Source organism: Eptatretus burgeri, chromosome 5, assembly GCF_056783735.1.
Source record: "Eptatretus burgeri isolate ZD-2024b chromosome 5, Ebu_testis_v1, whole genome shotgun sequence".
In the NCBI taxonomy this organism is placed as follows: Eukaryota; Metazoa; Chordata; class Myxini; order Myxiniformes; family Myxinidae; genus Eptatretus; species Eptatretus burgeri.
This window is the reverse complement of record NC_140965.1, coordinates 85,669,497-85,691,190: the sequence shown is the minus strand read 5'-3', so window position 1 is coordinate 85,691,190 and position 21,694 is coordinate 85,669,497. Positions and strand designations below refer to the sequence as shown.

At 42.7% G+C, this 21,694-nt stretch overlaps 1 protein-coding gene across 11 annotated transcripts in view; it reads left to right on the top strand.

The window, feature by feature from the left end:
• The window catches only part of LOC147026882 (transcription factor 7-like 2), a 167,268-nt gene that overhangs the window by 11,657 nt on the left and 133,917 nt on the right, over positions 1-21,694 (top strand). Inside the window, exon 1 of one of the 11 annotated variants that reach the window (XM_085882768.1) lies at positions 15,041-15,296. The exons of the other annotated variants lie outside the window; for them this stretch is intronic. The gene's annotated coding sequence lies outside the window, so the exon portion shown is untranslated. Of the gene's footprint in view, positions 1-15,040; positions 15,297-21,694 lie in introns of those variants that run through there. 11 annotated transcript variants of the gene reach the window in all.

Genomic DNA, 21,694 nt, shown 5'->3' with positions numbered 1-21,694 from the left:
TACATGCTCGTTCAGGTTACTGACTAATCGGAGATGTTTTGTAACTCTACCCTTATTTATAACTCCAGGGTAGGTTAAACTGAAATGAGTTTCCTGACAGCGAATTTCAATGCAGGAGGCCATTATGCCCATCATTCCTGCACAATGAAGGCCAACTTGTGGTTATTTGTCCATATTCTATCCGAAGGAATTACTGGGCATCAAGCAAGGCAGCAGCACACAGCAGTTTATATTTAAAGTCTTCCATATCATTTGGCCAGGCTAAGATTTGAACCTCTGACATCTCAGACTCAGATCTGATGCTCTTGTTGCCAACGCGTCTGATAGCTTGATGGCTGGCAGAGTTGTATGGAAATTTAATGTCGTAGCAATTAACCTGAATGACCTGAAACTTCAGCTCCCCCCTCCCTTCAGTGTGGCTTAAATAAAAACGATTATTTACTTTTGTTTATTAATATTTTGTAAACTTTTTAGTGGTTTTCATCCAGTCTTGGTGAATAACATTCCAAGGAAGGTTCAATGTTATCAATTGGCTTCATTTTAAATGGCAAACTACATAAAAACTGGCAAACTGAAAATCTTATCATATCATATCCACCACGACGTGTTTATTGGCCCCAATTAATCACACCTTCTCATCAGGTCAGCCGAGATGAATTTTGGCCCAAGTCTTTCACAAACCAGCCAGAGAGGACCGAAGTTGGATGGGAGTTGCTTCGGGAAGGAAATAGTAATTTGTTCAGGACATTGTGATAACTTACGTACTGTTTGCGAAGGACACCATGGGATATATAACGTCCACCAACATCCCACGAGATCTTTAACATCCATCAGTGATGAACAGTGGCAGACGGGTCCTCCGGCTTACCAGCAAATCTGAGGGATTGTGCACACACGTCGATGTATGTGTACTACCAGGATTTGGTTGGGATTCAAACCCAGGCTAGACAGCTCAGAGGCGAGTGCACAAATCTCTACGAGTCAAGGTCATCCTCGCAGCCATAAATCCTGTATTATCAATACGAAGAAAAAAACATTTGGTGTCAAGACATATCAACATTCTTATAAAGATATGGCTCCGTTTTTTATGAATGAAGCTAAAAATTAAAACAATCACAAAGATAACAAATCTAAAACAAATCAAAGATAGTTTCGTTGAAAAAATATGTAATTTTTTTTTCCCTGAAAGGTTATCTCTTGTGTTTTTATTTTACTTTATTTTATTTTATTTGCATTCGGTTCAATTTACTTGTGAATGAACGTGTGACGTTATTCCATTGCAAGCAACTTGCTTAAAAAAGAACCAGCTAAAGTTATGGCGTACCAATCATACATCAAGAGGACGCACTCTCTAATTCCGTTAAACAGAACAATCAGACACGGAGCACACAGGAAATGTGGTGGAAAATAGATAAAGGGCAGTTTCAATAAGGTATAGATTAAAATCACTGAGAAGGATTCTAATAAATATAATTCAATAATGGACTGGTTTGCATAGAGAAGTTGAGATTGCTAATTCTGAAGACTTACATGGCAAACCCGAACACATTGGTGCCATTTCCTGGAATCGAAGGGTCTCTCCAAAGACAATTTCTGTGTCAGTAAGTTGGTTTTACCAATATGGGGACAACTACTTATTTGGGGAAAGGCAGTTCTCATTGTGTAAGGCAATTGCATTATCACTTAGGATGTATAACGAGCTTATTTATTCATGTTCTTGTTCTGCATGTGCTTGTCCTCGGTGATATATGTGAACCTTTTACCATATGCCTTGTGGCTCTTGGGTGATGTATAAAACCAAATTCACATCTCTCGGCCCCAGAATATGAAACGGTGGTCTTTGGATATTTGAGTTCTTTTCATTTTTTTATTTCAGAAACTGCAGGCCAAGGTTCATGGAAGGAATTGTATACTGAGTACACAGACATCAGGACTAAGCGGATGATGCCGTGGACATCAGGAGACCTTGGTGTACTTCTATATGAATGAAAAGTACATTAGGAGACAATAAACAAACCAACTCAGCTGTATATGGGCTTTGAATCTGCGATCCCAGGCCAGGGCCAGTATCGTATGATCAGTGCTAAAATGGTAAAGCCAAACAGGTTCACCTAAATCTATGATCAGGTGATTAATATTGCTTGTGGGAGGGATATTTTGTCAGGTTAGTTGGAGTATCAAGGAATTTGATGCTTTAGTGTGTACGAGGGACGTCCCAAATATTTTGTCACCCCCACATACATATTCGATGTATCACGATTAATGAACTTTATTCACGAACACATTGGTCGACATGATCTCAATCCTTCTCTCAGCAGTCAAACAACCTTTTCAATCTCACCACAGAAGCTTTCCTTCTGAAGAGTCCTGAATGCGGAAGACATGGCTGTGTTAACCACTTCAATGGTTGTAAAACGTCTTCCCCTAAGCTTGGTGGATTTTGTTTCCAAACTTTTACAAAAATTCTTTAATGCGTTCCATGTGCATCTTCCTGCTGCATCACCATGGGTTTTCCACAAGCTTGGATATATTATTTAGTCAAACCTTCTGCCATGGCGAAGTCTTTGGTACTAAATTCCATTATTTTAATTACTGAAGCAAAACAAGTCGTTTGAGAAAGTTGATAATTTACAGACATATCAGGAAATTATAAGAAAGTTGATGAGTAATTTTTGTATTCACTGAGACATTTCAGTTAAAAAGTTACGAATGGGGCATTTGCAAGATTCATGTAGATGTGTGCAGCGACTTTTCTTCTTTGCAAAAATTCAGATATATATGTATATGTATATGTATATGTATATGTATATGTATATGTATATGTATATATATATATATATATATATATATATATATATATATATATATATATATATATATATATTGTGGGCCGGGGTCGGTGGCAAGAACGACCACGAGGTGGGGGAAAACTATGTCATCTCCACCAGACTCCCCGGAATTGTATGCCGTCACTCGGATAACTCCGCGAGCTGGCGGGTCGATTATCTGACCGTGGTCGCCAATATCTCAACCGCGTAGCTTAGGGTCTGTTTGTCTAAAGCCAATTTACCGAAGTAGCTACGCGATTTAAACTACCGGCGAAGCCACGCCCTCGGAACGCCTGGTCGAACTGGATTTACTCTACCGGCAGCAGTAGATTCACACTACCGCTTTGCCACCTACCTTTCCGGCTCGTTGCAGTCGAACGGGGCCTGCTCAGGATGTCCCGGCTATGATAGACCGATTACCGGGGATGAAACCCCGCTTATACTCAGACCCGAACCATGCTGGACCAATCCAAGAGAGGACAGAAACGGACTGGGAACATTTCTACAATTGTTTTATTTACAGTAAAATAAAGAGAAAAGCCAGATTGATGCGAATATGCAATCAAGGAAATATTTACAATCAGCAAAAACACTTACTCAGTTCTACTTACAAGACTGGCCCACACACAGAAACACACACAAAAAGAAAAGAAACCCAGAGTTCTTTATTGGACTCCCTAGCCGATGTGTGTGTGTGAGAGAGAGAGAGAGAGAGAGAGAGAGAGAGAGAGAGAGAGAGAGAGAGACAGAGACAGAGACAGAGACAGAGACAGAGACAGAGACAGAGACAGAGACAGAGACAGAGACAGAGACAGAGACAGAGACAGAGACAGACATTCACGAGCTGGGGGTCAGAGTCCGGATGGGTACCTGGCCGTCAGAAAAAGGGGCTACTCCATGCTGTGGCACCTGCCAATGGTCATCGGCCTGGTCCTAGTCGCACATGGGGGTCTCGTGGTTCCTGGCGGAGCTCTGGTGGTGAATAGTCGGGGTCCACGGAGGGAGATCGGGGTCGCTCTGCCCTTCCATGTGAAGGGCCAGCAGAGACGCGTTAGCCACCTCGATGACCCTCTGCTCGACCCTCGTGACAAAAACAAACTAAGAACTCGTAACCACTGCTCGTAACCACTCAAGAACACCAGCGCAACCCCAAGAACACGACACCCTTGCAGGAACGGCTGCAAGACCCTGCGTTGGCAAGTCAGAGTGTTTGAAGACAGCGGTTGGGTCGTGGGTCATGATGGGGGAATGGAATGGTTGTTCGTTGGAGGGTTCGTAAGATGTAAAGATTTAATAACCTCACTAAAAATAAGTCGCAATGCACGTTTTTTTTTCTTCTCCCATTAGACAAAAGGAAGGGATCTGACTACACATGTACTTAACCGTATAACTGACTTTTGGGACCTGTATGTTGAATGCAAATGGTTCCCAGATCCGTAACAATATATATGTATATATATATATATATATATATATATATATATATATATATATATATATATATATATATATATATATATATATATATATACACACACACACACACACACACACACACACACATACTGTTAGGGCATCTTTGCACACAGCAAGCAACTACTTGGATGCATCCTATGTGGAGACAGAATGAATAATATAAATTTAATATTTTTACTGAAGTGGATTGCATTTGCATTTTTTTGGAAGCAGCTAAATAACTCGAGTGGATCAAGTGATTAGAATGAGCTGTTTATTTAAAAGTTTACAGCTATAGTAATTTTTAATGTAAATACGGCAAAGGTTACGACATAGCAGGCACGTGTTAGCATTGCTGAGCAACGAGTTTGAGTGTAAGCTCCTTTGTCTTGGGCCACGTGACCAACAGTGAGCAGACTGAGGCTGCACTGACAGCCTTATTCCTGGATATTTTTGTCCATGGAAATTGTCCGACTGATTTGTGATCTTTTGTTCCTGGGATATTGGCTTCGAGTTGCAGCAGTATGCAAAATTTCAGCTTTCTATCACACCTTGAAGGTACTAAACATTTATACCAGTGAGTAAGTGAGTCTGGTTGGAAAGATATTCCATATATATTGTTGCGGATTCCGCGCCCGCCGGCGTGCGACGGCCACGTAACTCGAATCGCGGCACGTCGCCCACCGGACGGACAATCCAGTCGTGACCCTCTCGGACTAACGCCGGGAACCAGTCACGGGTGGACCTTTCGGTCTCACCGCGATCGAGCCAATCAGCCCCCGCGTGGGATAGGGTTGCTCGCCGGGTCGACCTACCTAAGTACCCACGCGGAGGGTAGACCGGGCGATCGCACCTCGCCGCAGGTCGACTTCGGACACGGGCCACTTAAGCGACCCGTTCCGTACTATCAGAATAACCGAGCGGTGTTATCGTCGACCTCGACGGTTCGATTAATTATCGGGCGTATTCAGCCCACTACCAACCCTTTACGTGAAGCAAGATGAGGGTTCAATGGAGGAAAAGACGAAGCGAAGCGGGAGAACAGTTCAACAATAAAGCACATTTATTCGCGACGAACGGAAAGCACACAAATACAATTCCACCAAAAGCACACAGAAAAAACACAATGCAATTTACACAAAAAGCAAATATAAAAGTGAAAACAATGCAGAGCTAATACCGACTACCGAGCACACGGCAACACTTATACAATTCTACTTCACAGACGGCGCCGACAACACATACCCAAAACCAAGGAAAAGAAATACCCCCAAGAATGAGGCGGGCCTGAGGCCGAGACCGGGTCGCGCCTACCCGTCTGGTGATGAGACGCGGAGCGGCGATGGCGCCTCACTCCGCGGGCCTCGCGGACAGTGCCTGGCAGGGGGTGGGAAAAGGGGCCCCCTTGGTCGCACTATCTCAGCGCGGGGGGGAAACAGGAGGGGGTTGTTGATGCTCGGGGTATAGAGGATCTTTATTACCCCTGGTGTGCGTCTCCACCTCGGCCAGGACGCGCTGCCGGCCTCCCTCGGGCGTGCAGCTCCTGGCACCGACGCGAGCACCCCCTCGTCTGCCTTCGCCGCTGCCGCCTCTCCGCCTCTGGACTCTCCACCCTGGACTCTTCTTTGGGCTCTCCTCGTTCGACTCTCTTCAGCTTCTCCAGCTACTGCAGGCTTCGGGCTCCAGACTTCCACTCTCGTCCCCTCCGTTCCGACTCCTTCTTCTCGATCTGCTGACTGACGAACACCGTCCTTTTATCCCCCCCCCCGTAGCTTCGCCTTTGACCCCCTCCCTTTGACCTTTCACCTCGCTCCCAATTGGCCCGAGAAAAAGTGGGCGTGAAGGCTTTTTGATCCACAAATTTGCATATATCGATCGTTCTGGAGGCGGGGCCAAATCGCCCCTCGCTCACCGATTGGACGGCAAAAAGTGGGCGTGTGTCGTTTTTGATCCGTTTTTGAAGCACAAAATCCGTGATTTTGTACACGCTGTTCAACGTGCGCCCTGCACGAGTCCAACACCGGTACCCACAGCGGGGCAAGAACGGTGGCGATGCTACGGTTGCGAGGTGTGATGTGAAGGTCGTGGCGGTTGTGGTGAAGCGGCGTTGTGGTTGGTGGTTGATGTTGTGGTTGTGGGGGTAATCATGGCGGTTGGTCCAAAATAAAGATAGTAAAAGAAAAACGGCTATCCTGAAGAGTCGCAGCTCGCATAAATGACATGTATTCCCACTAGACAACGGGTTTGGGCCTAACTACACATGCACTTACCGAGATACCTCACCTAAGGGACCTGAATGGTGGTTTGCGAATTTGGTAACCACAACAATATATATATATATATATATATATATATATATATATATATATATATATATATATATATATATATATATTTGTATCCAACGACAAAGTAACGATCTATGGTGTTAATTTATGTGAAAAACAAGCAGGAGCAGACCCGGTCTCAGGTGACATTTCACGCGCTTCCCAGCAAGCTTCTTCAGGCCAATAAACCATATCTTCCTCTAAGAAATCCCGCTGCTGCTCTCGCTGAGGTTTGGATCCCCAGTGGAAAGCCTCAAGGCAAGCAGCATGATGCAAGCCATGGGTTTTCACTTTCTGAGACTCAGAATCAAGAACGGGCATCGCAGACTTCGACACCTCATCGAGGCTGAAACGTTATACAGAAGAGGCTTTGTGGAATCGTGGATGGAACCCTATTTGACTACCTCTTCGGAATGACAGCAGACCAAGCGATGGTGACGCATGAGTCTGCAACACAGACACACACACAGACACACACACACACACACACACACACAGACACACATACACACACACACACACACACACACACACACACACACAGACACACACACACACAGACACACACACAGACACACACACACACAGACACACACACAGACACACACACAGACACACACACACACAGACACACACACAGACACACACACAGACACACACACACACACACACACAGACACACAGACACACACACACACAGACACACACAGACACACACAGAGACACACACAGAGACACACACAGAGACACACACAGAGACACACACAGAGACACACACAGAGACACACACAGAGACACACACACACACACACACACACACACACACACACACACACACACACACACACACCAGTCAATGGCACCCCACTGATGGTGAGTGGTGAGTTCCGAAATGCACCTGGGGCAGCATGAAATGTCTACCGCTCAAGCACATTGTCTTTCCTTACTAGCCCCCATCAGTAAGTGTTGGAGTCATATGTGTTTGATGTTAAGGCGATTTAAAGGTATGTCGTGACTCTGCAATGCCATGGTGTCTTTATTTCATTGTAAACAAACAACGCATTTCACTCTGACTGCAAGCTAGCCGTTCAAATGGTGAGTGTCACCAGTGGCTGAAAAGGTAAAACTACCGACTAGTTTTGGCCTTTGTTTGGCCCCATCAGGGCAGTGTATGACATTCCTAACTACTGAAGGTGACGGTTTTTCGGTGTATACCAGTCACTCACCATCAGTGTGATGCCATTGACTTTCTGACAGACGTGTCATTGCAATGGACGAATATTTTTTTTCTTTTTTTAAACGATTAACAATCGGCATTTTTGTTTGATTTCACCTGAAGCACTCTCCCTTTGACTCGTCCTCATATAAGATAATCCAACGGGTGACAAGTCAGTGGATCTGGGGGTGTACGGGAATTGAGTTCTATTACTATAAGACGATTAGGAAATTTATCCTTCAACCAAGCGAGACATTCATTGGAGATGTTGGTTGTGGCTCCGTCTTGTTGAAACCACAGACTATCATTATTTCTCACCCTGGTCCATAAGTAAGTCTTTAGAATGTGGTGATAATGATCTACAACTATTGTCACAGTTCGTGACGTTTTAGTATTGACGTGTTCAAACAAATGGTGACCTTGATTTGTGATGACATAGATTCACCATAGTCAGTGATTTTCAGTGAAGCGATGCTTCTTCATGTTCTTGTGACTTTTCCAATCCCCAAAATCTGCAATTCTGTTTATTCATCATCACATTAATTTAAATATGGCACTCATCAGAGAAAATGACGTCATAAATACTGAGCTCTTCATTTTTCATTGCTTCAGAAAAGTGGTTACCAAAGTCTGACCATTTTCTGTGATCATTTTCATCAAGTAGCTGGAAAAGCTGAATTTTATGAGGAAAAAGCTCAATGTCTCCCTTCAGTATTCATCGTACTGATGTGCGACTGATTCCTCTTTCAGCTGAGAGTCGTCTTGTTGGTTTGTGTGGACTTCTCTCACGCGTTGTCGTACACCTTCAATAGACTCTGGGACACGAAGATGAACACACCGTCCTGAACATGCGTTATTCACGTTTTGTAATGAGCCAGAGTATCTTTCATCTTCCACACTATTGCTTTGTTGGTTGGTAAGCAGGTACATGAGATGCTGAGAATCTTCTCTGGAATACTCATTGCACTCTCTTCGGTGACTTTGTTTCAATGTACGTGTCATAAATAAATATGCACTGCTCAATGTTAAATTTCCCTATTATTTTTAATACCTGTAAAAAATATATAAAATTTCTGTCACAGATAACACTGGTCTGCGTCATTTCAGAAGTCTCGGTTTTCTCAACGGTCCCTATATGTTTTTTGCATGCTGAATTTAGAAATGTATCTCATTTCGCTCAATCAGGTCAGGTTTTGTGAAATGTGAAATTCAACATTCAAAGTTAATGTGAAATTCAACATTAAAAAGACGAAGGAAAACAGTGACTGCTGGAGCGACTGAAGTTGGGTGTTGCCAGAAAACGATTTATCTATATTTTCCTGAAATTGAAATGAAAGTAATTGAGAAGGCACTTTCCTCCACATTAACGGTACTTGTGTGCCATTATATGTATAGTTTGTACATTTTCTCTCAATGTAAGTCTGATTTTGAATTTTAAAAATGCTAATTAAAAAAACAAAAATTTTGATTTTTTTTTTTCCTTAAAATTGAGATCGCATAAAAACTTGACCTGATTGAGTGAAATGAGATACATTTCTGAATTCAGCATGCAAAAAACATATGGGGGCCGTTGAGAAAACCTAGACCTCTGAAAAAAATATTTCAAATGCAGCCCAGTGTATTGGAGGAAATTTGAAATTTATTCACAATAACATTACTAAGAAAATCTTGACATGGTCAAAAGTTGCCCTTCTTATGGTTCCCCAAGTCGTGTGTGTGTGTATATATATATATACATATATATATATATATATATATATATATATATATATATATATATATATATATATATATATATATATATATATATATATATACATATACATACACACACACACACACACACACACACACACACACACACACACATACACACACACACACACGTACAGTATATTGAAAACCAAACTTATCTGATTGTTACGTTAGATAAATCACATATTTATGTGGAGGATGAGTTACCATTGCTTTGAATGCTGAGATTACTTGAACCGATTTAGGTTTCAGTCCTATCATCTATCTCTTCCCTCTTTCTCTATTATCAATACTTGACCTTCTCATCCTTTATGATGCTAAGTCCCTGTATTTCATAATGATTACCAAGTAGTTAACATTTAACTAGCATGGTTTAGGATTACAACTGGCAAGTTGGACTCCAGTTCCTTTTATTACCTCTGCCACCAAAGGTGGATGGATGTTTTGTATCCGCCCCTGTTTGTCTGTTTGTATGTCTCTTTGCCTGTGAGAAGGATATCTCAAAAAGCCTCGGACGGATTAGGACGAAACTTGGTAGACAGGTTGAGTGTGTGACGTGGATGAATTGATTTGGTTTTGGAGAGGATCTGGATCTGCATCCAGACACTAAAAGTTTCTAAGTGATTCTTCCCGATTAAGAGATTGGGCCAAAAATGATATACAGCATGATATCTCAAGAGGTTATGGAGGGATTACGACAGAACTTGATAGATTCGTTGTTTAGTGGATGAGTTGGGTCGATGATGAGAACAAGGTGATTCGATTTTGGTTAAGGTCCGGATGCAGATCCGGCATATCAGTGGGATACAAAAAGCAAACTGTTCAGCCTGGCAGAGGTATGCGCTCTACCGAGTGTCATCCTAGTTGTCCCCCACCACTCCAACAAGGTCGGAGATGAGGGACATTAGAATAAACTCTGTCCGGTCTGACCAACCGACCCATCATCTGTCCATGTACTTTTGTGTATGTGATGTTTCAATAACCGTTGAACATTTAGCTTTAATATTGCAAATATCTATTCTTCAAGGAATTGTCTCAACCTGATAAGATCACAGCTGTAATTGGCTGAATTATGTTGCCGTAGCAACCATCTTGGTATCTTGGCTTGTATGCGTGACATTTCAGAAACAGTTCAAAATTTCAAGGCCATCTCCACTCATGGTTCGCAGAATTCCTCTCCTGTCGCAGCCAACGTGTGGCCCTAAATAGAGTTCTCTCACCCCCTCTTCCTGTCCAGGCTGGAGTTCCTCAAGGCAGCATTATGGGCCCTGCTCATTTTCTGGTTTTCATCAATGATCTCTCCAATTCTCTGGCAAATCCTCTTTATCTCTTTGCTGATGACTTCACCCTCTGTCGTACCATCTGTCGTCCCTCAGAGCAGCAAGCCGCAGCTTCTTAACTCTCTGCAGATCTGGATAAAATCACAAACTGGTCCAACATGTGGAACATGTCTTTCCATCCTGACAAATCCCACACTCTCACTATGTCTCTCCAAAAGGTCCGTTTAGAACCCCCCTCCCCCCCCCCACATACTTTCTCAACAATCCTCTGGAAGAAGTCCTTTCATTCAAGCTTCTGGGTCTCACTATCTGCCATGATCTTTCCTGGGAAAGCCACATTTCCAACATGACTGGGAATCCCCAGTCATGCAAAGTCCTTCCTCGGCCGACCTGAGTTCCTGACCATATACAAAGTTTTCGTCCGCAGCCTGATGGAGTACTGCTCTCCCCTCTGTGCTGGTGCTCCTGCCTCTCACCTTTCGCAGGGTCACGCTGTGGAAACCAAGGCATTTAGGATCATTGATATCTCCCGCGATGAGACTGCGTCATTAGATCTCTCACCCTCTCTCTCACCGCAGGCAGGTTGGTGGTCTTTCTGTTTTCTCCCGTCTCCTCTCCAGTGTCGCCCCCCCTCCCCCTGCTCTCTCTGCGATATGTCCCCTCCATATTTCCGCAGGGTGTTAAAAGTCTGCCAACAACCCCCTTCTGGTAAAAATACCAAAATCAGGAATAACTGTTCACCTTCCCTCTTTCATTCCTCTTTTTTTCCTCGCCTTTGGAATAAACTCCCACACTCTGTTCAATCCCATTCTTCCATCCAGGCCTTCAAAACAATTGTTCACCACCACCTCTTATCTTCTCCCATCCAAAACCTCGATCTTTTCTACCCCCGTTAATCCACCCCAAACCCACTTCCTTCAAATTCCCTGCTTTCCTTCCTGAAAGTTTTCATAGTGTCCATCTTGTATACCCCATGTTCCCCACCCCATTCTTCTCCCTTTCACAGATCTCCTTATGTCTCTGTTCCCCACTGCTTTGTCCTTCCCTCTTCCGCCCCTCTTGTCTCTTGCCCCCCTTGCTGTGCGTCGTGTGTTAGCTCTCATACGAGCCTCGACAAGGTATACAAAACAACAACAACAACAAAAAAAGATTTACTTTTCATATTACGCAGATGTATTCCTCATATCATCCAAAAGGCACGAGACCTGCAGCACCAGCCCCGTGTTTATATTTGAGATGTGGCTTTGTAAAAATGTTTTATTCACTTAAATCCAGATATTTCCAATGAAAAATTGACTCTCGACATTGCACATTCACATTTGGACTTGGCAGTTCAGATTTGAGACTCAACTTTGAGCTCATTCTGAGATTATCAATGCTTGAAACTCAACCCCACATCAGGCTTAAAGCATCGGTCGAATATTGTGAGGTTATCATTTCAAGATACCATACAATACAATGTGGAAAATACATTTGTAAAACTAGAAGAGTACTCAGTAGAGCACATACCTCCACCACATAATACCTAATCCACGAGAACATATCGGGTCCAATACATTTTTTGAGATATCATGCTACATATCTCTCAATGGTGAAGAATCGCTTAAAAAGTTCTCGTTTCCGGATCCGGATCTTCACCAAAATGTAATCAGTTCGTCCTTGTCACACACCCAACCTGTCCACAAAATTTCATCCGGATCCGTCAACAACTTTTTGAGATATCCTGTACACAGACAAACAGACAGACAGAAAGGGGTGAAAACATAATCTCCTTCACCTTCGTTGGCAGAGGTAATAACAACTGTCTCAACAATGACAAATACAATGTTCAGTTAGTTATCTATTTTTGTCTTCCTTTAATTGATTTGCAAAAATGAAGCGTGTAGTTATTTTACGCAGGTGAATACGTTGACAAATGGAATCGTAAAAATAGCTTTTGAATGTTGGTTTACAGCATAGCAGAAGGCCTCAGGCATTTTTGTTTCTGTTATTCCTACCTTGGGACAATAATTTGCTTCCAAATTGCTTGCAGTGGTGAAAGCCCACTGTGTACCTGTGGAAATAGCCTGCTCCAAGATGAAAGCACAGGGTTGAGTTTTAATTGTCGAATAGGCCGACATGAGGGAATCGACACTCACGAAGCAAGGATACACAAATATCCCTTTGGGTTACCTTTTTGGCATTAAAATGTTACCTTCATGTTGTCAGACACAAAGTAAATTGCTTGCTTGTACCTTTTGGTTTACATGATTGAACGTCCTCATTTAGGTCCCATCATTCATACTAACCTTACTTATTTGAACTCTTTGTAAAACCAGCCCAGTGTACTCATCTAGAAGAGCAGCATGGTGTGTACAAGTTCTAGACAAATGGTAAAGCCTGCCATTTGGACAATTCCTTACTTGTGGAACTTCCAAAATCCAGGCTTACTACTTACCTCCACTCCATTGTTCCTCTCCTTTTCCATTTGTGCAACCTCCTTCCGAGCTCTATTGAATCCCAATCTTCCCTATGGAATTCAGGTTGGCATGAACCACCACCTTTGGTCATTCTCCATCCCTACTCGTGAACTTTTCTATGCTCATTGACACTCCTCTACCTTTCGTCATCTACTTGTGGATTGCTATGTTTCCTTCCATGTTCTCTTTCCTCCTCATGTTCATTCATCCCCATGTTGTGTCAACATGTTCTTCCACTGCACCCACAGTTAGTTTGTCACCTTCCCACTACTATGAACCTAAAATTTGTAGACAAATAGCAAATTCCAAATGTATGGACAATGATAAGTGAGCTTGAAGCGAGTCATGGCTGGAAGAGGCAAAACAATTTTTGTTTATATACACTGACTTGTAAATAAGGGGTTATGGTCACAAAAGAACCCACAATTACTTTCCAAAATGGAAATAGATTATGCATTGCAGAACATTTGCGCATTAAGCACCGGGCGATGGACACCAAAAAAAAAACTTCAAGGGGCCGATGAAGGGATGTTGTCTGGTGTTAGCCTTGGCTTTGGCAAGCTCCAGGAGGTACAGATGAAAGGATCGGTTGTTTGTCGATGCCTCCTGCACCCCAACCTCACCCTCCCCACCTCCACAAAGTGCAGCGGCATTGGCGGTATGAATGATAGCCGCTTAAATTCCAGACGGTGGCCTGGTGCTAGGATTGTCTGTGCATTTCACGAGGCAATAATACTGCAATTATCAGACTTAATAATGATGAATAGATAACTATTAAGGCAAATAATTTTGCTTAAGTTTACAGTTTGAAGCACATTTCTTTTTCTGAAGAAAGCATTAAATTTAATAATGAACCAAATAATTTCCTTCAAAGGCAATACAAAGGAATAATGCATTTATAGGACAAATAAATCATACAATTGCAGTTGATGTCATCACAAATACAACAGTACAGCTTGTGATCTGATGAACTTGACACAAAGGTGAGAAGAAGAAAAAAGTTTGAAATTCTTTAGAAGTTTATCCAATGTAGAAAGAGGAATTGAAAATACAAAGTTTGTGAGTTTCATAATACATGTGGTTCATGGGTTTTTGAAAGGCTGATCGGATGGCCTGGAGGTACGACTCTTGCCTCGAAGCTGTCTAGCCTGGGTTTGAATCCCGACCCAGCTATACACTGTCATCCTGGTGTTTCACAGGCAGGGCAAGGGGTCAATGTGTGTGCCATACCCCAGATGGACGTAAATCTGGGCATCCCATCTGCCAGCATTCATTGGTCGATGTTAAAGATCCCACGGTGTCCTTCATAAAGAGTAGGTGAGCTATTGTTGGCAACCTGGCGAAATTCCAAATTCTTGCCCGAGCCAGTAGAGGGCATCGCATTAGCGGCACAGCCGTGCTCTCAGCCAATGATGCTACCCCGCAGCCTTGTGCTGCATATAAATGAATGAATGATGGGTTTTTGAGCTGTTCACACAATTGATGGTCTCATTCATTGAAAGGTTTCACATGAAGGGAAAATGGCCACAGATTTTATTTATTTATTTCGTTTTTTAATTCTTCCCCAATTTCAAGAATGGGTTTCTGTATTTACAATTCCAATCATTTACTCTACTCAATTAGCCATTCTGGAACCTGGAGAGAAAATGTAAATTACAATATACTTAAGGAATGAAATACCAGTTCATGCTTGAAGTTGTTATGATCAAATTATGTTATAATATATGAAGGTGGTTCAAGGTTGACTTGGACTTATTTTATGTAGAACATGCAAAAATAATTGTTCATTGCTGAAATGTTGTGCAATGATAGTGCGTTAAACAGGAAATGACATAAACGGTGGTCAAAGCATTCTGGATAAAACGAAAATGGCGGTCAAGATAGTCCCATGTGTGGAATGGAGGTGTATCACTTGGCTCCTTGGGAAGGAGAACATCAAATGAACTGAACTCAGAGGAGACCGACTGCATAATTTGGTAATGCACCTCTTTTATGTAGTTGTGTTTGAATGATGCAGTGAGTTCATAAATGGCTGTAAATTGGTGAGCGATCTTGAGCGTTCTCGCATGCAACGGATTGTTTACACGAAAGCAAATATTCACTGTTTTTGGCAGCTAATTTGGGAGGAGTGCTGGATGACTTTATACATTAAATTGTAGAAGAAGTGTATGTCACTGTTGGAAGTGTTTGAAACTTTCATTCATTCCCAATTGAAATTCAATATGACGAGTGCAAGATGGTCACCAAAGGGACCTCAAGTTTGATCAAAAGGCGACTTGTGTGGCCATTCCATCCGAGCTCCTGGTATGCTACCGTAGGGAGGGAGATGATTTCTTGAAGAAGATTGTCACGTGTGATGAGACCTTGGTTCATCATTTCGCGCAAGAGTCAAAGTAATTCAGCATGCAGTGGCCACATTCTTGGTTCCTTCCAGCAAAACAAATTAAAGGAAAGCTTATTGCAATTGTACTCTGGGACCCTAATGTAATCTATGTCGGATCTTTTTCAACATTGGAAAACCATCAATGTACGGACCTGCACTGAGTTGTTATGGAATGAAATGAGATTGGCAATGTGCACACCAGGGCCAGGTGTGCTTTCTCAGGGTGTTACTACCAAAAGTTAATGCGAGCCCTCAATATGGGACTTTAAAAATGAGGTATGAATGGAAGCAGTCCAGTATTTCAGATTCTACATCTTTTAAACCAGTATGTTAATGGTTGGAAAGACATAGAATCATGAACCTTAACATGTCCATCATGAGATACAAAATTGGGGGCAAAACAGTGTTGTGCACACAAGTCAGAGGATTAAATGACACCATTTTAGTATCTCTGCTTGGTTTCCTTGAAACAGTGAAGCTGGTCTCAGCAGTGATAAAGACAGCACATCATTAACATGGCTCAACCGGACATATGAAGGAAATGAAGAATACTAATCTCTCATTCATCATTCTTGAAAATCTTGTATATTCAGATATTAGACTCTTTGCAGTGACAAATATCCCAGATTAAGCCCTTTGGGGCATCCATGAAGTATATACGCTTCAAAATATGAAGCTAATCTGCAAAATATGGTAACATAGCAATTGTTATACTCCCCTATTTTTTGTGGGGGGGGGGTGGTAGGCGTTTTTTGCCAGACATAAGTATGTCAAATGCAGACCTCATGGGTCTGACATCTTGTGTGTCTTGGTGACCACATCGGCACTTTTAAGTGAACAAAACGAACACCAAATGTCTGCACGGCAGCCATGACTTCTGTCAAATTCGGGAATGTTAAGCCAGGGTCCATTTTCTGACTTTTAACAAGACACCATCAATGTGTCGATAGGTGGGTTTGCAATGTTTTTAAAATGTCGATAAAACTTTCTGACCTCTTCACTGAAATAGACAGCCACCGATTATATCTGCTGAGACTACAGCAGTCAATGATAGCACAGAGCAATGCCATGCACAGCAGACATAAAATAGCGGCTCGGAAGTCAGTCCTTGTAAAAAATAACAAATTGGGGTCGGCAGGAATTATTGAGGTAGGTCGGGTTACCGGAAACTCAACATTTTAGGCCTAATGAGCATTTTGCACAAGCGGTGTGTGTGTGTGTGTGTGTGTGTGTGTGTGTGTGTGTGTGTGTGTGTGTGTGTGTGTGTGTGTGTGTGTGTGTGTGTGTGTGTGTGTGTGTGTGTTTTCAATGATTTGCTTCGACTAGTGCGGGCACTTTTAACCTGCTGTTGCTTGGGCAAAATCTGAATTAAAATATTATTTTAAACACAATTTTTTTGCATATAAATGAAAGAGTGGCAATTTCAGGGTGGTTTACTGTAACTGTTATGTTCCTGGATGCAAACTGGATTCACGAACAGAAATATCCATGGATGGGAGGCGTCTAATTCCCATAATTTCCTGTTAATACAAGCGAGCGAAGGCACTGGATAAAAACACACACAGACTTCTCCTTTTAGCAATAGATGTAAAAATCTAGTACAATTTATATTGTGGCCCAGAACCAAATGAGCAATTTATTTATTACAACAGCCCTCATATCCCCACCCAAACATGATTAATAGTTAGTTATTCGTAATTTAATTTTAAATGCTGATTTTAAACTTACCTGTGCCTTCACAAGCCCCAGACGTGACCTTCAATCACTGTTAAGAAGCACCCGAAAGCAGATACGGTGACTCCCTTTGGGAAGTCTACCTCATACATCTCGCTCCCATGTGAACAATAGCTGGCACAAATTTTTTGTATTTTTACGTCATGAAGATATCCTTTGTCAAAGAGTCGGTAGCCGTTCCTCTGTTGGAAATGACGCACAGCATTGTCTTTACAATTGCAGCCATCCATTAAATAAATCACAAAGCATGCCATGATCACAGGAGGCACTTCCACAAGGTTCAAAGTCCATTCACTTGGTGATCTGTTGGGGGTTTTTTTTTTGTTGCACAAGTCTGTCAACGACGCTCCCAGGCCTTACACTGGCCCATTTCGTCGAGATTCTGCAGTGCATGCAGCTGAAAGATCTCTGTGCTTTGAATGAACTGAGAAAGTTCTCCAGCTCTTTCGTTATGCAGACACACATCCCTTTCTCTTGTGTACTTCTCCAAGTATTTTCAGCTTCTTTTAGGAGATTTGTGAGCCATTTTAGTTAATAATCCTTATTACGCGCACACGATATATGGAAACATTCCCTGAACAACGTTGCTACTAAGGGTTTATGTGCATGGCTGCCATGAATTCTGTGGCTGTGGATTATCTTGAGAAATGGGTGTAAAGTTTCATCAAACCCCCGATAGTTTTTGATTTTCAATGTAATTTGAGGTCGATGTCAACCTTGATCCATCCTCGTATAGTTTATTTTTAAACTTCACTTAATTTGTTTGGCTGGTCACATGTATCGTGCCAATTCAAAGCTTCAGTTATCTACGAATTGTCAGTAATAAAAAAATATCAACAACACAGTCATTATGCAGAGGGAAAAAAACTTGAAAAATGAATGCATATAACATTTTTAATCAATCAAAGTCACTTTAATGACATATTTCCTTTATTGTTAAAACTAGAGGGAAGTCAGTGGCACACCATCGCAAATCCCCACGCTTCCCACCTAAAGCAAAGTTGAAAGATGGCAAAAAGGTCCATCAGGAATGACCCAATATTAAATTTTGAGTTAAACATTTTCCCCCCATTTTGACCCATGTGACCCTAAGTCCCCACCTCCTGGGGCATGAACCGGGGATCAAATCAAAAAAATTGTTACAATGCTTAATGTGTCCTCCAAATTATGATTGCATACACAGTTTCATTGAGAAAATGTTTAATATGTGCCTGTCATTGCATTTTAGGTTTTTGACCTTTTGACCCTGCCCAAAGGTGTGGTACCAAAAATGATAGTGCTCTTACACCTTCATGACATGTGGTGATCATAACTACCAAGTTTGGTGAAAAACCGGAACAACCGTTTAGGAGGAGATAGTGTGACACATGGTCATACGGACATACAGAGAGACAGAGCTGATTACAACATCCTCCCATTTTTTTCAAAAATTGTGGGGTTAAAAAAGGAAAATAGCCATTGTAGCCAACTATGATAATATATGATGCCATTGGTGCTTCCATTATGAAACAAAACAAAGTGTATTGTTACGGACGTTGCCTCTTGGTAACTCCAAGAGGGCGACATGTCCCTTGAGACCACTGACGTCATCTACAACCCTTAACTCGTGCCGGATCTTCACGCCCAGAGTTGATTTAACGTGACAGTGAGTCAAGAGTGGCAGACGGGGATCGTGCTTGCGACTACGCAGAGGTTAATTACTTGGCCGAGCGAACCAACTCCGCATGCTGCATTACGTGGGCTACCGTAGTAACGAAAGTCTCGGACCAATTCCCCCCCCCCCCCCCCCCGTGAAGGCTATCACGGACCAACCACAAGCAGGATAAATCAAGAAACGTATCAACACTTTCATGAATTTATTACAAAGGCTGGTAAATAAATGAAAGAGCGGAAAAAGACGGGAGGAATGATGGGAAGATTATTAATGATAAAATGGCGGGAACACTCAAACATCAAAAATGGCAGGAAAAATTAAACACATAAATGGCACATAATTCAACACAGATGAAACTCATGTACATTTGCCCTTACCTCTACGTGATCATAACTGCCCCAGAGCACTTACGACAATCACTTACCATGAACTAAAATACTGGATCCATACACCTGAGGAATGGCATGGAGGGGTGGGTAGAGGGTAGAGGGTAGAGATTATAGAGGAAGATACAAAAAGAATGGGGACTAAAACATGTTGTCAGCGAACCTGCAGTCGCTCCGGTTTGAGCAACCGTCATCACAGCCTGGCTCCTGAACTCCCTCCTTGCGCTCCCCTCATGTGGCAGAGCTCCAATGGTCTGGCGTGCATGCCGGAGCCTATCCATCCTGCGTGATGTTCTTTGGCTCCAGGACGGCTCATTCCATTTGAAAATGTGGGGATTTGCATTCCGAGGCTCTGCTGTCCTAGCTGTGGTGCTGAAGGTGCCATGTCAGGACTGTCATGTGGAAGCCGCTGCAAAAAAAAAGCGAACGGAAAGAAGTGAAAAGAATGAAGAAGTGTGAAGACGAAGAAAACGTACATGGGGAAATGTGTGTTATGTGAAAGAGAAAAGCGTGAAGTGTAAGGAAAAGCACGGAACTCCGTTCTGTGTGCACGAACTGCAAGCGGGGAAATCTCAGTGGAGAACGGCTCTCTCTATTTCTTGCTATGATGTCCTTTTGTCGAGAGAGGGTGAACTGAGTGGACTCTGCCGTTTTCTCCCCATCCAGTCCATGGGTGGCTGCTCCATACAAGCTGCTAGAACCTCCAGTGCTGTCTCCTCATTGGCCCAGCTGTGCCACATTCAGCTCACGCAGGGGGCGGTGGGGGGTGTTAAAGGGTGTAATGTTCTAGCGTCTTCCAGCAACTTCCATCTTTGCCCCTGGATCCTCATGTCAACGTGGTTTCCGCTCCAGTGCAGCTGGCGTCAAGCCTGAGGCAATGGTTTGCGAATGCTTTTTGCTGGGAATGGTTTCAAGTGAGGCAATGTCTGTAGTGTGTAATGTAGTGGATGCTAGAGAATGGTATGAAGTGAAAGAGAATGTTCGAAATAGAGATATAGATGTGAAAGAAAAATATAGAAAAAGGGGGCGGGGGGGGGGAGGATGGGACCACAACCCTATTTGCTCACATGTGCAACACATATTTGTCACATAAATACGATTTACCGAACTTCTAAATAGAACACTAAAGAAATAACTGATTATTTATGTGTTTGTGTTTCCATTCTCCGGGGGGGGGGGGGGGTGTGCACAAAGTCCTCCCCGAACCCCAACCAACATAGTATTTTAGTTGAACGGTTTTGTTGCATTTTCTAGAATTTTCCAATGCAAGTCTCTTTCAAAGGTGTGAAACACCTTGATGACCTAAACTTACAGTTAAACTTTACTTTCAGTTCGAGCTTCTGATGACGTCATCACTCTGAGTCACAATGTTGAGGGGTCACTTATCAAAAACAAGTTGTCACATTTATATGGGATAGGTTTAGGAGGATTCTATTTCCTTTAAAGAAGTATAAGAAACGAAGTATTAAAAGACTGTCTTCTGCTGTGCCATTTGATGCCACAGGATAGCTCAGAGGTCGTGTTCTTACCATTGAGCAGTCTTGTCTGCGTTCGATTTCTCATCCTAACTGTAAACTGTCACACTGGTGTTTCACAGGCAGCGTGTACTTGCATCAATGAGTACACAAATCATTGGATGGGGCGATAATCTGGGCATCCCATCTGGCAGCATTGGTTGTTGCTGGCCGACATTAAAGATACCACGGTGTTTTTCTGTAGAGCGAGGAAACTCTCTCTGTCACCCTGGCTAAATGCCAAGTTACAAACTCTTGCCCTAACTATCCCTGGCAAAGCAATGGCAAACCACTCGGTGCAATACTCGGCATGAGACTGCTTCAGCAGCAAGGAACTTGTCCTCAGACAAACAACTGAAGAGAGCCAGAAAGGGAGGTTGTCCCATTTAAGGCATCAGGGACACCTGGAGGCATAATTGGCAAATAACATAACACGATTCATTGGCAACTCTTGGATGATGTTTTGAGATTTGTTATTTCCATAGAAAAGATCATGGTTGTGCCGTGCCAGGATTTCCTAGAGCGCTTGATGTCTGAACTTTGAAAACAGTTTGAAATCGAACAATTGTACCATTGTGAGGATAAGCATAGACATAAGCTCAGCAGAGTCTGTGCATAAAGGAGGGTGAATGGGTTAAATATGGCTTCTGGTGAATAGTGTGTTCTGAGCTTCAAAACACAATGGTATGGCATTTGGTGAGAC